Source organism: Leptodactylus fuscus, chromosome 11 (genome assembly GCF_031893055.1).
Source record: "Leptodactylus fuscus isolate aLepFus1 chromosome 11, aLepFus1.hap2, whole genome shotgun sequence".
Taxonomy (NCBI): Eukaryota; Metazoa; Chordata; class Amphibia; order Anura; family Leptodactylidae; genus Leptodactylus; species Leptodactylus fuscus.
This window is the reverse complement of record NC_134275.1, coordinates 79,497,734-79,510,369: the sequence shown is the minus strand read 5'-3', so window position 1 is coordinate 79,510,369 and position 12,636 is coordinate 79,497,734. Positions and strand designations below refer to the sequence as shown.

Sequence of the window (12,636 nt, the reverse complement as noted above, 5' to 3'; positions counted from 1 at the left end):
ACAGTGTGGGGGCTACAAGAAGGGGGCATTACAGTGTGGGGGGCTACGAGAAGGAGGCATTACAGTGTGGGGGCTACAAGAAGGGGACATTACAGTGTGGGGGGCTACAAGAAGGGGGCATTACAGTGTGGGGGCTACAAGAAGGGGGCATTACAGTGTAGGGGGTACAAGAAGGGGGCATTACAGTGTGGGGGGCTACAAGAAGGGGGCATGACAGTGTGGGGGCTACAGAAGGGGGCATGACAGTGTGGGGGCTACAGAAGGGGGCATGACAGTGTGGGGGCTACAAGAAGGGGGCATTACAGTGTGGGGGCTACAAGAAGGGGGCATTACAGTGTGGGGGGCTACAAGAAGGAGGCATTACAGTGTGGGGGCTACAAGAAGGAGGCATTACAGTGTGGGGGCTACAAGAAGGGGACATTACAGTGTGGGGGGCTACAAGAAGGAGCATTACAGTGTAGGGGGTACAAGAAGGGGGCATTACAGTGTAGGGGGTACAAGAAGGGGGCATTACAGTGTGGGGGCTACAAGAAGGGGGCATTACAGTGTGGGGGCTACAAGAAGGAGCATTACAGTGTAAGGGGTACAAGAAGGGGGCATTACAGTGTGGGGGGCTACAAGAAGGGGGCATGACAGTGTGGGGGGCTACAAGAAGGGGACATTACAGTGTGGGGGGCTACAAGAAGGAGCATTACAGTGTGGGGGCTACAAGAAGGGGACATGACAGTGTGGGGGCTACAAGAAGGGGGCATTACAGTGTAGGGGCTACAAGAAGGGGCATTACAGTGTGGGGGCTACAAGAAGGGGCATTATGGTGTAGGAGCTAGAAGAAGGGGGCATTACAGTGTGGGGGCTACAAGAAGGGGCATTATGGTGTAGGAGCTAGAAGCAGGGGGCATTACAGTGTAGGGGGCTACGATAAGGGGCATTACAGTGTGGGGGCTACAATAAGGGGCATTACAGTGTGGGGGCTACAATAAGGAGCATTACAGTGTGGGGGGCTACAAGAAGGGGGCATTACAGTGTGGGGGCTACAAGAAGGGGGCATTACAGTGTGGGGGCTACAAGAAGGGACATTATGGTGTAGGAGCTAGAAGAAGGGGGCATTACAGTGTAGGGGGCTACAATAAGAGGCATTACAGTGTGGGGGCTACAAGAAGGGGGCATTACAGTGTGGGGGGCTACAAGAAGGGGGCATTACAGTGTAGGGGCTACAAGAAGGGGGCATTACAGTGTGGGGGCTACAAGAAGGAGCATTACAGTGTAGGGGCTACAATAAGGAGCATTACAGTGTGGGGGCTACAAGAAGGGGGCATGACAGTGTGGGGGCTACAAGAAGGGGCATTATGGTGTAGGAGCTAGAAGAAGGGGGCATTACAGTGTAGGGGGCTACGATAAGGGGCATTACAGTGTGGGGGCTACAATAAGGAGCATTACAGTGTGGGGGGCTACAAGAAGGGAGCATTACAGTGTGGGGGCTACAATAAGGGGCATTATGGTGTAGGAGCTAGAAGAACGGGGTATTACAGTGTAGGGGCTACGATAAGGGGCATTACAGTGTGGGGGCTACAATAAGGAGCATTACAGTGTGGGGGGCTACGAGAAGGGGGCATTACAATGTGGGGGCTACAAGAAGGGGGCATTACAGTGTGGGGGCTACAATAAGGGGCATTACAGTGTGGGGGGCTACAAGAAGGAGCATTACAGTGTGGGGGCTACAAGAAGGGGCATCTGGGCTACAAGAAGGGGGCATTACAGTGTGGGAGCTACAAGAACAGGGCATTACAGTGTAGGGGCTACAAGAAGGGGACATTACAGTTTGGGGGCTACAAGATGGGGGCATTAGAGTGTGGGGGCTACAATAAGGGGGCATTAGCGTGTGGGGGGCTACAAAAAGGGGGCATTACAGTGTGGGGGGCTACAAGAAGAGGGCATTACAGTGTGGGGTACAAGAAGGGGGCATTACAGTGTGGGGGGGGCTACAAGAAGGGGGTATTACAGTGTGGGGTACAAGAAGGGGGCATTACAGTGTGGGGGGGCTACAAGAAGGGGGCATTACAGTGTAGGGGGCTACAAGAAGGGGACATTATAGTGTGGGGGGGCTACAGAAGGGGGCATTACAGTGTAGGGGGCTACAGAAGGGGGCATTACATTGTGGGGCTACAAGAAGATGTGTCTCATTTCCACACCTGGGGTCTCTATCAGCGGCTTATTCCCCTCTAACCAGTGAATACACCTGCATGCTTGGCGGAGCAGGGGGTGCAGGTGCGGGGGGATCTGGAGGAATAAGTCTGTTCAGGGGGCACCTTAAGAAACTGACAACTGGCCATCAGAGGAAGACTAAAGGATTGGATTTATTTCCCACTACAACTCCCCTGGTAGATCACACGGAGTAACCTGGCCCAGGTGCAGGAGACAGAGGGCAAGGAAGGGGGAAGAAGCAGAAGAGACAGAGAGGTAAACAGGAGGTGGAGGAAGCTGCAGGGGAATGAGGAAGAGGAGACGGACAGATAGAGAGTCCGTATACATAGAATGGGGGGTAAATCTATAGGGGTGCAACTAATACCAGGGGGAAGCAACAGGTGCAAGAGGGGATCAGGGGGCAAGTCCTGCCTGTGCGGGGTAACAGGGTGGGGGGCAGGGGCAGCAGGTAGTGAGGCAGGGGCAGGAGCCGAGGTGAGGGGAGAAGATAGAGGGCGAGAGAGAGGGAGAGGGAGGAGAGATGGAAGAACGTCATGGCGGAGGGAGGGGAGGCAGACAAGACACACACACACATACACACATACACACAGACACTGCAGTGACACAGCTGAGGGAGACTCCCAGACACTGCAGGGGAACCACAGGAGCTGACAATCCAAGGTAAGTGAGTGGGGGTGGGGGCTGCACAGGGACTCCTGACTGCTCGGCTCTGCTATTCCAATGCCTATGAGCCCTGCACCTGGAGTCAGCTCTGCTACACCTCAGCTCTGCTATTCCACACTATGCCAGGTCACATGGTGCCATGTAGGTTATTACTGCAACAATTCTACCCTTCCTGTTACTAGACACTCTGCACACTACATCTCATAACCTTCTCTAACTCTGCTCTATCTGTATGGCTCTGCTATTCCGCTGTGTCACTACACCCTGGAGTGGGTTGTGTATTGAAGCAGTTCACACTACTACAGTTTACCTGCACATGAATAAAGCTCAACATTAGAGCTCTGTCTTACTGCGCTCACCTAACTCTGCTAGAACTGTACGGCTCTGCTATTCCTTCATGTCACTAGACCCAGTGGCATTGCTATGTCCACCCTCCATTATAATCTATTCCAACTATTCCTGCACTAAGTCCCTGTTCTAAATCCCGACACCCTCCAGTGCTTGCACTCTGCTATACCAGAGCTCTGCTATTCCACACTATGTCCCTGGTCCTTACAAGGTCACATGGTATAATGTATATTACGGCTGCACTAATTCTCCCTTTCCTCTTAGCACACTACATCATTATCCTGTACTCCAGCACAGCTAGAACAGTATGGCTCTGCTATTCCACAGTCTCACTAGACCCTTGTATAGATATGCCATGCTGTGCTATATATTCGCTGCAGTTCACACTACAAGATACGAACACAGCTCAACATCACATTATTTTACTGCACTTACCTAACTCAGCTATAACTGCGCTCTGCTATTCCAGTCTCACTAGACCTTGTTACAATGTATTCCTATCATTCCCACACTCAGTCACTATTATAAATCACTACATCCTCCTGCGCTCTGCTATTCCTTAGTGACACTACACCCTGCGGCTCACTACATCAGCTGTCTTATATTCCCACTATACACAGTTTTCAATCACTACATCCTTCCTACTCCAGCCTCTCTAACTCGGCTATAACTGCGCTCTGCTATTCCTTCATGGTTCTAGACCTTGTTACATCACCATGACCCACACTACATCATAATGTATTCCTGCTCTTGGTAACTATTATAAATCACTACATCCTCCAGCGCTCTGCTACTCCGTAGTGACACTACACCCTGCGGCTCACTATATAATGTGTCATGCTGCACCACAGATCACTCCTCCTGTATTAGATTCTCAGTACACACAATTATAAATCACTACATCCTTCTGCCACTATACCAGCTCAGCTATAACTCAGCTCTGCTATTCCGCACTGCCACTACACCCAGTCCACCCCGCAGCAGTATACTGACCCCAGCAGACACTACCAGTACTCTTCTAGCACACCGCTCTAATCACTACATCATTCTGCCACTATACCAGCTCAGCTATAACTCAGCTCTGCTACTCCGTAGTGACACTACACCCTGCGGCTCACTATATAGTCTGGTGCTGCACCACAGATCACTCCTCCTGTATTAGATTCTCAGTATACACAATTATAAATCACTACATCATTCTGCCACTATGCCAGCTCAGCTATAACTCAGCTCTGCTACTCCGTAGTGACACTACACCCTGCGGCTCACTATATAATGTGTCATGCTGCACCACAGATCACTCCTCCTGTATTAGATTCTCAGTACACACAATTATAAATCACTACATCCTTCTGCCACCACTATACCAGCTCAGCTATAACTCAGCTCTGCTATTCCGCACTGCCACTACACCCAGTCCACCCCGCAGCAGTATACTGACCCCAGCAGACACTACCAGTACTCTTCTAGCACACCGCTCTAATCACTACATCCTTCTACTCCTGTATCAGCTCAGCTATAACTCCTCTCTACTATTCCTCGGTCTCACCGAACACTACACCATTGTAAGTACCAGCACCATTCTAATCTTTGGTATGCCATTACCTCACAAGTACCCACTTCAAGTCATTAAACCTCTAACTCGGCTACACTCTGCTATTCCTTTCCGCACTACACCCTTATTGCTACATAGGCTGCGTCCTAGCACTAACATAATATAACCTCCATGTTTTCGTCTCCTCTATCGCTGGTAAGTGACTTGTGCCCGTTTTCCGCTCACTCTGCGACACGTTTCTGCTGTGTTTATATACAGATGTAGCAGAGCTTGATCTGTTATTAGATGTCTGGTCTGTTATGCAGATGATAACGTAGCAGGTTTACCTGCAGTTCCATGGAAAACCACAGATTGTATCACCATGTGTTGTGGCCAATGAAGAACCCGGCTCTGCTACATCCTCTTATGTGCACAGACCTTTACATGACACATGACAGACTTCTGCTTTGCTGCTGGCCCTGAATCTGTGTCCGTCATGCTCCATATTCCTTCTCATCATCATAACACATAGACCATGGCGCTCCCCGCTGCTGCCTTCTCCTTGATACGGTGTCCCCCTATAACCTCCACACAAATCTCAATGTCACGGTATAACTCTGCTATTCCGCGCAGCGCTCTATGCTTAGCATGCTTACTAAATAAACCTACAATATGGTTTTATCGCTCTGCATTAACCCTTCTGCTCCCCTCCCTGCCGTACTCTCATGTGTCTGCTATTCCTGCGCCGCCCGCTCTCGTCTATCATTATGTGCCGCCTATAGCTATCATTAATATGTCTATAAAATCTTCACACTCTGCTGATCCCGTGTTTGCCCTGGATCGTGATCTTTGGCACCCTATGGCTGTCTGATCCTCTTAGGATTCATTAGATTGTGGTCGGCGGGTAATCATCAGTCAAGACCACCCTCGTCTACATATGACCCATCCAACACAACATTATATAATGCTAACCTATAGTACATACATGATAGTGCCATACTGCAAGCACATGGTAACCTTAATAGTATCACCAGACCGTGTACATATAATACCACCATATAGTACCTAAGTAACATAGTACATACATCATAATGCCATACAGCAAGTACATAGTTCCCTAAATAGCTTTACCATACAATGTGCACCTAATACCATCATATAGTGTCCAAGTAATAGCATTGTATAGTACATACACGATAGCATCGTACAGCAAGCACATGACTGCTCCATAATAACACTGCTATGTAGTGATCAAATAGTAACGCTCTACATATGTTTCTTATACATTGCAAAAGTAATATTACTATACTCTGTCTACAGAGGAAGAAAGGTCCTGGTCCCTGCAAAATCTGTAACTGGGTCCGTACTTACCTTGTGCCATTTAGAATAGGGGTATATTTTGTGTGCCAAACGGCCTTTGGGGCCCCTCCAGGGTCCAGCATCAATTTCTACCGTTGCATTCCCTATAGCTATGCCCCTGAGGGTGTACATAATAGCGCCAGACAGTGTACGGTATACATAAACTATGCCAAATATCATTGCTACATAGTACTCCAGTAACAATGCTGTACCCGTACCCTATATAGTACTTACGTTATCACCATACATATCACCATGTATAATACTGCCATATAGTGTGTACATAATAGTGCAGTGAAGACTTAATAGTGGCAAATCACATTGCTATGTAGTGTTCAAGTAATAATGTGATACAGTTCCTTGAATAATACTATATCACCTACAGTGCGCATATAATACTCCCATATAGTGCATACATGATAGTGCCAAATCAAATTACTATGAAGTGCTCCACTTATAATGCTGTACAGTACCCTAAACAGTACTTACTGTATCACCATACAGTGTGTATAATACTGCCATATAGTGTATACATAATAGTGCAGTGAAGTCATAATAATAGTAGCAAATCACATTGTTAGTAATGATATACAGTTCTCTAAATACTACAATATCGTCATACAGTGTGTATACAATACGGCTATATAGTGTATACATGCAGTGCAGTGAAGACAGACCTACCAAACCACATTGCTATGTAGAGCTCAAATAATAACACTCTTCCCCACCTAGTACCCCATACAGTGTGTATGTAATACTGCCATATAGTGCTGTACAGTGAACGTGAATATAATGCTAAATCACATTGCTGTCTAGTGCTCAAATAATAAAACGATACAGTTCCCTAAGTAACAGTACCATACGCTGGTTGCATAATACCGCCATATAATGCATACATACTACACCATACAATAAACCTATAACCAAGTAGCATTACCATACACTGGCCGCATAATACCGCCATATAATCAATACATACTACACCATACAATAAACCGATAACCAAGTAGCATTACCATACACTGGCTGTATAATACCGCCATATAATGCATACATACTATACCATACAATAAACCTATCACCAAGTAGCATTACCATACACTGGCTGTATAATACCGCCATATAATGCATACATACTACACCATACAATAAACCGATAACCAAGTAGCATTACCATACACTAGCCGTATAATACCGCCATATAATGCGTACATACTACACCATACTGTACAATAAACCGATAACCAAGTAGCATTACCATACACTAGCCGTATAATACCGCTATATAATGCGTACATACTACACCATACTGTACAATAAACCGATAACCAAGTAGCATTACCATACACTGGCCGTATAATACCGCCATATAATGCGTACATACTACACCATACAATAAACCGATAACCAAGTAGCATTACCATACACTGGCTGTATAATACCGCCATGTAATGCATACATACTACACCATACAATAAACCTAGAACCAAGTAGCATTACCATACACTGGCCGTATAATACCGCCATATAATGCGTACATACTACACCATACAATAAACCTATAGCCAAGTAGCATTACCATACACTGGCTGTATAATACCGCCATATAATGCGTACATACTACACCATACAGTAAACCTATCGCCTTTTGAGGTCATCACATAGGTTTAGGTTTGGGGCAGATCTTTGGGCCCTTGGGGGGGGACGGGGGGACATTGTCTCATATTACGTTGGCCAAAATGGAAAACTTGTCCCTGTTTTATTTGGTCGGCCAATGGGAAGATGTCTCACTTGGGTATTTATGAGGTCATCAAGTATGATGTCATCTGTACGTAAATCAGCCAAAACCCCTAAATTAGGAATGGGGGGGAAGGCGTAGTGCTTGTCGTGGACAGTCTGTATTGTGGTTCCTATACAATGAAGGGCCCCCAACAATAGTGCTCTGTATTATCTTGTCTTCAACTAGATGGCCTCTCTAGAGAGCCCTCCAAGAGATTCTCCATCACTTCAAGTGGGCACACGCCGTCCGCCATCGCCGTCCAACCCTTACGTTCATGCATGTAATAACCCTATTGTGGTCCTCCCCATCCCCCATTCTATCTCCGGATCTCTCCATCATCCCCGTCTACCCCTCATCCACCAGCGTCGTGTGACTATGTCCGCACTTCCTGCCCTGCAGTCGTCTCTGCTATTCCTGCGCAGTGTTTGTTGTGCGCTATCTAATTATCACTTGGCGAGAAACATCTGTATATCCATGTAAACAATGGTAATGGCAGGCGAAGCAGTGAGAGCCGCGGCGTGCATACTTCTGCAGACGTGCGCGGACACACAGGCCTCACATGCGTGTATCGGTCATGGCGACAACCACCAGATGACCTGATGAATTACTGGCTTATGACAAAGCTGTAGTCCGTCATAAATTTTCCTACGGCGCTAGGCCTCGTCACATGTCGCAGTCAATGGCTTCGGCCTTCTTTGCTTTTTATGGTTTATGGGGCTGAATTGTTTACGGCACAAATATTTATCTTGTCTTTACTACTTAGTGCTTAGTAAATTGTTGCCCCAGCTTTCCCAGGATCCTGAAAAGCAGATCTGGGTATTACCTCTTAATTAGACAGTTTTATTATTGACGGTTTTGGGAAAGCTTGGTGACGGCCAATGTGGTAGCTATAATGGTGGTCACCCAACTTTTCCAGAGACTGATGCAGCTTAATAGAAGACTGCTTTGTTGATAGTCATGCTACACAACATATATATATATATATATATATATATATATATATATATACACTAGTTATGGTTTGGGTCTCATTTATCAATTTGGCAACATGGCCAATTTTTCTGTTTGAGGCCTAGTTTGTTTTGCACCAGTTTCTGCCCTGGGCAAAGCACAGAGACGTTGCCTTAAAGGGGTTCTCCAAGATCGGATACTGATGGCCTGTCCTTGGGATAGGTCACTTATCTGTCTGGTCCGACAACTGGCACTCCCACCAATCCGCTGTCTGAAGAGACTGTGGCATTCACTATAATGGAGTCTGTCGATTTTTGGTGGACCCTGTGACAGAAATACCAGTGCAAATTTTAATCGAGCCTAACCAATAAACATGACGTCATATGGCTTGTTATGCGGCTTGCCCAAATACTGCAACCACCTCAAACCGATGGAGCCCCGGGTATTAACACCCCGCCAATATGAGGTTCACGACTTATTCTAAGGATAGGGCCTCCGTATTAAAGTCCAAGAGGCGAGATTTACAGCTGTAATATGGCCTGAAAAAATCCATACACATTAGGACTGTGTGTACGAGGCCTAAGACAGTGGGGTATATGAATTACTAAGGATACGTAAATACGTGGCGACTCTAGGTACACACCAGGTCCAATGGAAGACCCAAACAGAGAGGCATACCGCTAAACCAGCGCTTACACGCAGAGCCCAGGGAATCCCATGGACTAGAATGGTGTCCATCATTATAAAACTGAAACCACCTGAGGATTGGCGGATACTGACGAATTCTCCAACGCAGATATAATCGTTGCCTGAAGAATTTTCTCTGCGATTCCGGGAACAAAATCTCCATGTGGAAATGTACGGATTTCTCTGCGCCATTTCCACATGATCTTGAACGCGCCCTTTATATCTTGCGGATTTTGCCTACTACATGTAGACAGGTTTACAACCTCCATCCCCATACCGTGTACGGTAAAGTGCGGCGGATTTGAGATGTGGAATCTGCTCCGCAAATGTGCAGCCTTGGGGCTTTGTTAATATCGTAGTCGGAACCCTATTCTTCCAGTGACAATGGCTGACTTATAATAGGGCCTGTGTCATCTGTCAGACCTCATTGGTTTCTGTCGTATGATGGATCTGGCACTGTGTGGTGTTATCTATATAAATGGAGACCACAACATAAATGGCTTCCCTGACACACGTTAGATCCAAATAACGACAAACCATCGACATTGATTTGTAATACAGGCGGCCAGGGATCTGCGATGACGTAACGTACTGGTGGCGGCACGGACCCCATAGATTTCCTTGTCTATATTTATTTTTGAAAAAATGCAGCAGAAAAAAATTTGTTTTTACAGTGCCAGCAAAGTAAACAAGATTTTATTTAATTCCCTCGACGTATCGTGTATAGAAAACGCAGCGGTGTGTGAAAAGACATGTTGCTGAAGTTTTTCGCCATTGACCAAGATGGGGTGAAGAAATAATGCAGGGTGTCATTGAGGAAACGCTTCAGAAAATGACAAAACTCGATGAAATATTGTTTTCGTTGTGTGTTTTATTTTTGTTTTGTTTTTTAAAGCTGTGGCCTTAGCCTTCGTCTTTTGCTCAGATCATATCACACTTTGTATGTCAATTTTCCGGTGTACAAAGCATGAAAAAGCCCCATTTTGTTGGGTTTTGTGCAAAAAATTGTAACTTTTTACCATAAATGATGTCTAAGAGCTGGCATAGATTTCAGCACATTTAGGGGAAGACGTGTGCCTGGTTGTGAATGGGGTGCACCCTCCGACGCCACCAAAAATATGAAAACTCATGTTGAAAACCAATGGGCCAGATAAAAACACAGACTGTATACGGATGCCATCTGTATAATTTTTTTTTCACGGACTGTCACTAGATGACGTCCTCAAAATGACATGTGAGGGAATACTGATGAAAAATCACTGACCGAAAACGGATATAGTTTTTCATCTGTAACCGATACAGATGTGTGAATAAGGCCTAAAGCTAGGTGCACACCTGCGCCTGGATTATGTTCAGGGTTTCCATTCACAAATCCACTTGAAAGGGCTTTTACCTTCTACATTTTTCGGGCAGAATCCCGGTGGACCCCATTATAGACTGCAGGTAACCGCTTTTTAAGGATAAGGCCCCACCTTGCAGAAACGCAGCTCTTTTTGTTGTGGATTTTGCTGCAGTTTTTTGAGCCAAAGCCAGGAGTGGATTGAACTGAATGGAGAAGTGTAAGAACTTCCTCTATATTTCCCATTCCTTTTGTAGCCACTCTTAGCTTTGGTTCAAAAAACTGCAGCAAAATCTGCAACAAAAAAAGCTGCGTTTCTGCAATGTGGGGCCTCAGCCTTAAGGACCCGAAGAACGAAATCCCGAACACGGGCAAGGTAAGGTCACATGGCAGATTTTTCCTAGCTGAAAAATTCAGCTTTCAGAATTTGAAACTGATTTTATCCACTTAACCAAATTCTGCATCAAATTCTGCACCTTCCTGTTGGAAATGTCCGCTTCCCATTCACTTCACTTGAAGATCAAGCAATACAAAAAGTCAGCGTTTGCCATTGAAGTCAATGCAGGGTGATTTGGAGTTGGAATCTGCCTCAAATTCAGTTCCAAATTCTGCGGTGCGAAGGTCCTAGAACCCATACCTAGCTGTCCATGTCACTGCCAGAGACCTGGCACATCACGGTATGTACAGTAGGGTTATTCCAGCACGTGTACCTGGCCTATAGATCAGAGGTCAGGTGTAGGTTATACCCCCGCGGGGCTGTTGTGGTGTTCCTATGCAGGATCCGGCCCATAAAACTATAAATGCACACAAACAAGTATGTCATTATCTAATCACAGCTCTTACAAAACAGCTAGGGACGGGCGGCGACGCCAAATGCAGCGTTCTGCTTCCGTGCCCGGGTGGAATATACTTTGTGTTGTTAACATTTATAATTCATGGCGCTCTTCCTTTACAAGCGTAACTTAATAGTTTCAACATGGAAATCCAGGTTCGGAACGCAAGAGAATTATTTAAACTGTGATTTTATAATATTAATATGGGAAATGCTCGTGTGACCTGCGAGGGCCTTGGGGGGAATGGTCAATCCCCAGTTTACCGCAGGCGCAGTGACTGAAGAGGTGGGGACGCGAGTGCGGCTCTCTCCATTCACTTCTATGGTAATTCCAAGAATGGTCAAGGGCACTTGCTCAGCTTTCTTCTTCTTCGATCTCCTCATACGCTGAGGCTGAACCTCTACTCATCCACCATGCTTTATACAGCAGCTCTGCTCGTTCATACTGGCTTTTGTGTGTCTAGACAGATATTATTCAAAGGTGTTGTCTCGGTATGGACAATTACCCCCTATGTACAGGACAGGGGCTAAATGTCAGATCATCGGGGGTCCGGCTCTCAGCAATGGAATTAGAGGGCAAAAGGCCCCCTAAAACCGCTCCACTCATTGCTAATTTCAGCAGGGCTCGCAACTCCATAGCAATAAATGGAGTGCCGGTCACACAAGTGCGCTGGTCCTCCATTCCCAAGGAAGTTTTTAGGGTGACTTTTGCTCCTTAATTCCCCTGACCAGGCTGTTGGATCCTTAGGGGGATCCTGTCTTGTGCAGAGGGGACAAGCGTCTGTTACGGCACAGAGCTTATTCATGGGACACCGAAGAATGACCATGTTATCTCTATAATGGCCGTCATGTGGCCGTTCTTTTGATGGAAACATGGACCCAATCAGTGCGGCGGTTTATAACCGGATTTACACCCATGTGACATTGAAAATGGATTAGTG

The 12,636-nt window shown here is 46.3% G+C and overlaps 1 protein-coding gene across 1 annotated transcript in view; it reads left to right on the top strand.

Moving 5' to 3' along the window:
• Positions 1-2,718: 2,718 nt before the first annotated feature.
• Positions 2,719-12,636, top strand: part of LOC142184741 (regulator of G-protein signaling 3-like) — a 42,099-nt gene continuing 32,181 nt past the window's right edge. Inside the window, exon 1 of the mRNA XM_075259798.1 lies at positions 2,719-2,862. The gene's annotated coding sequence lies outside the window, so the exon portion shown is untranslated. The remainder of the gene's footprint in view (positions 2,863-12,636) is intronic.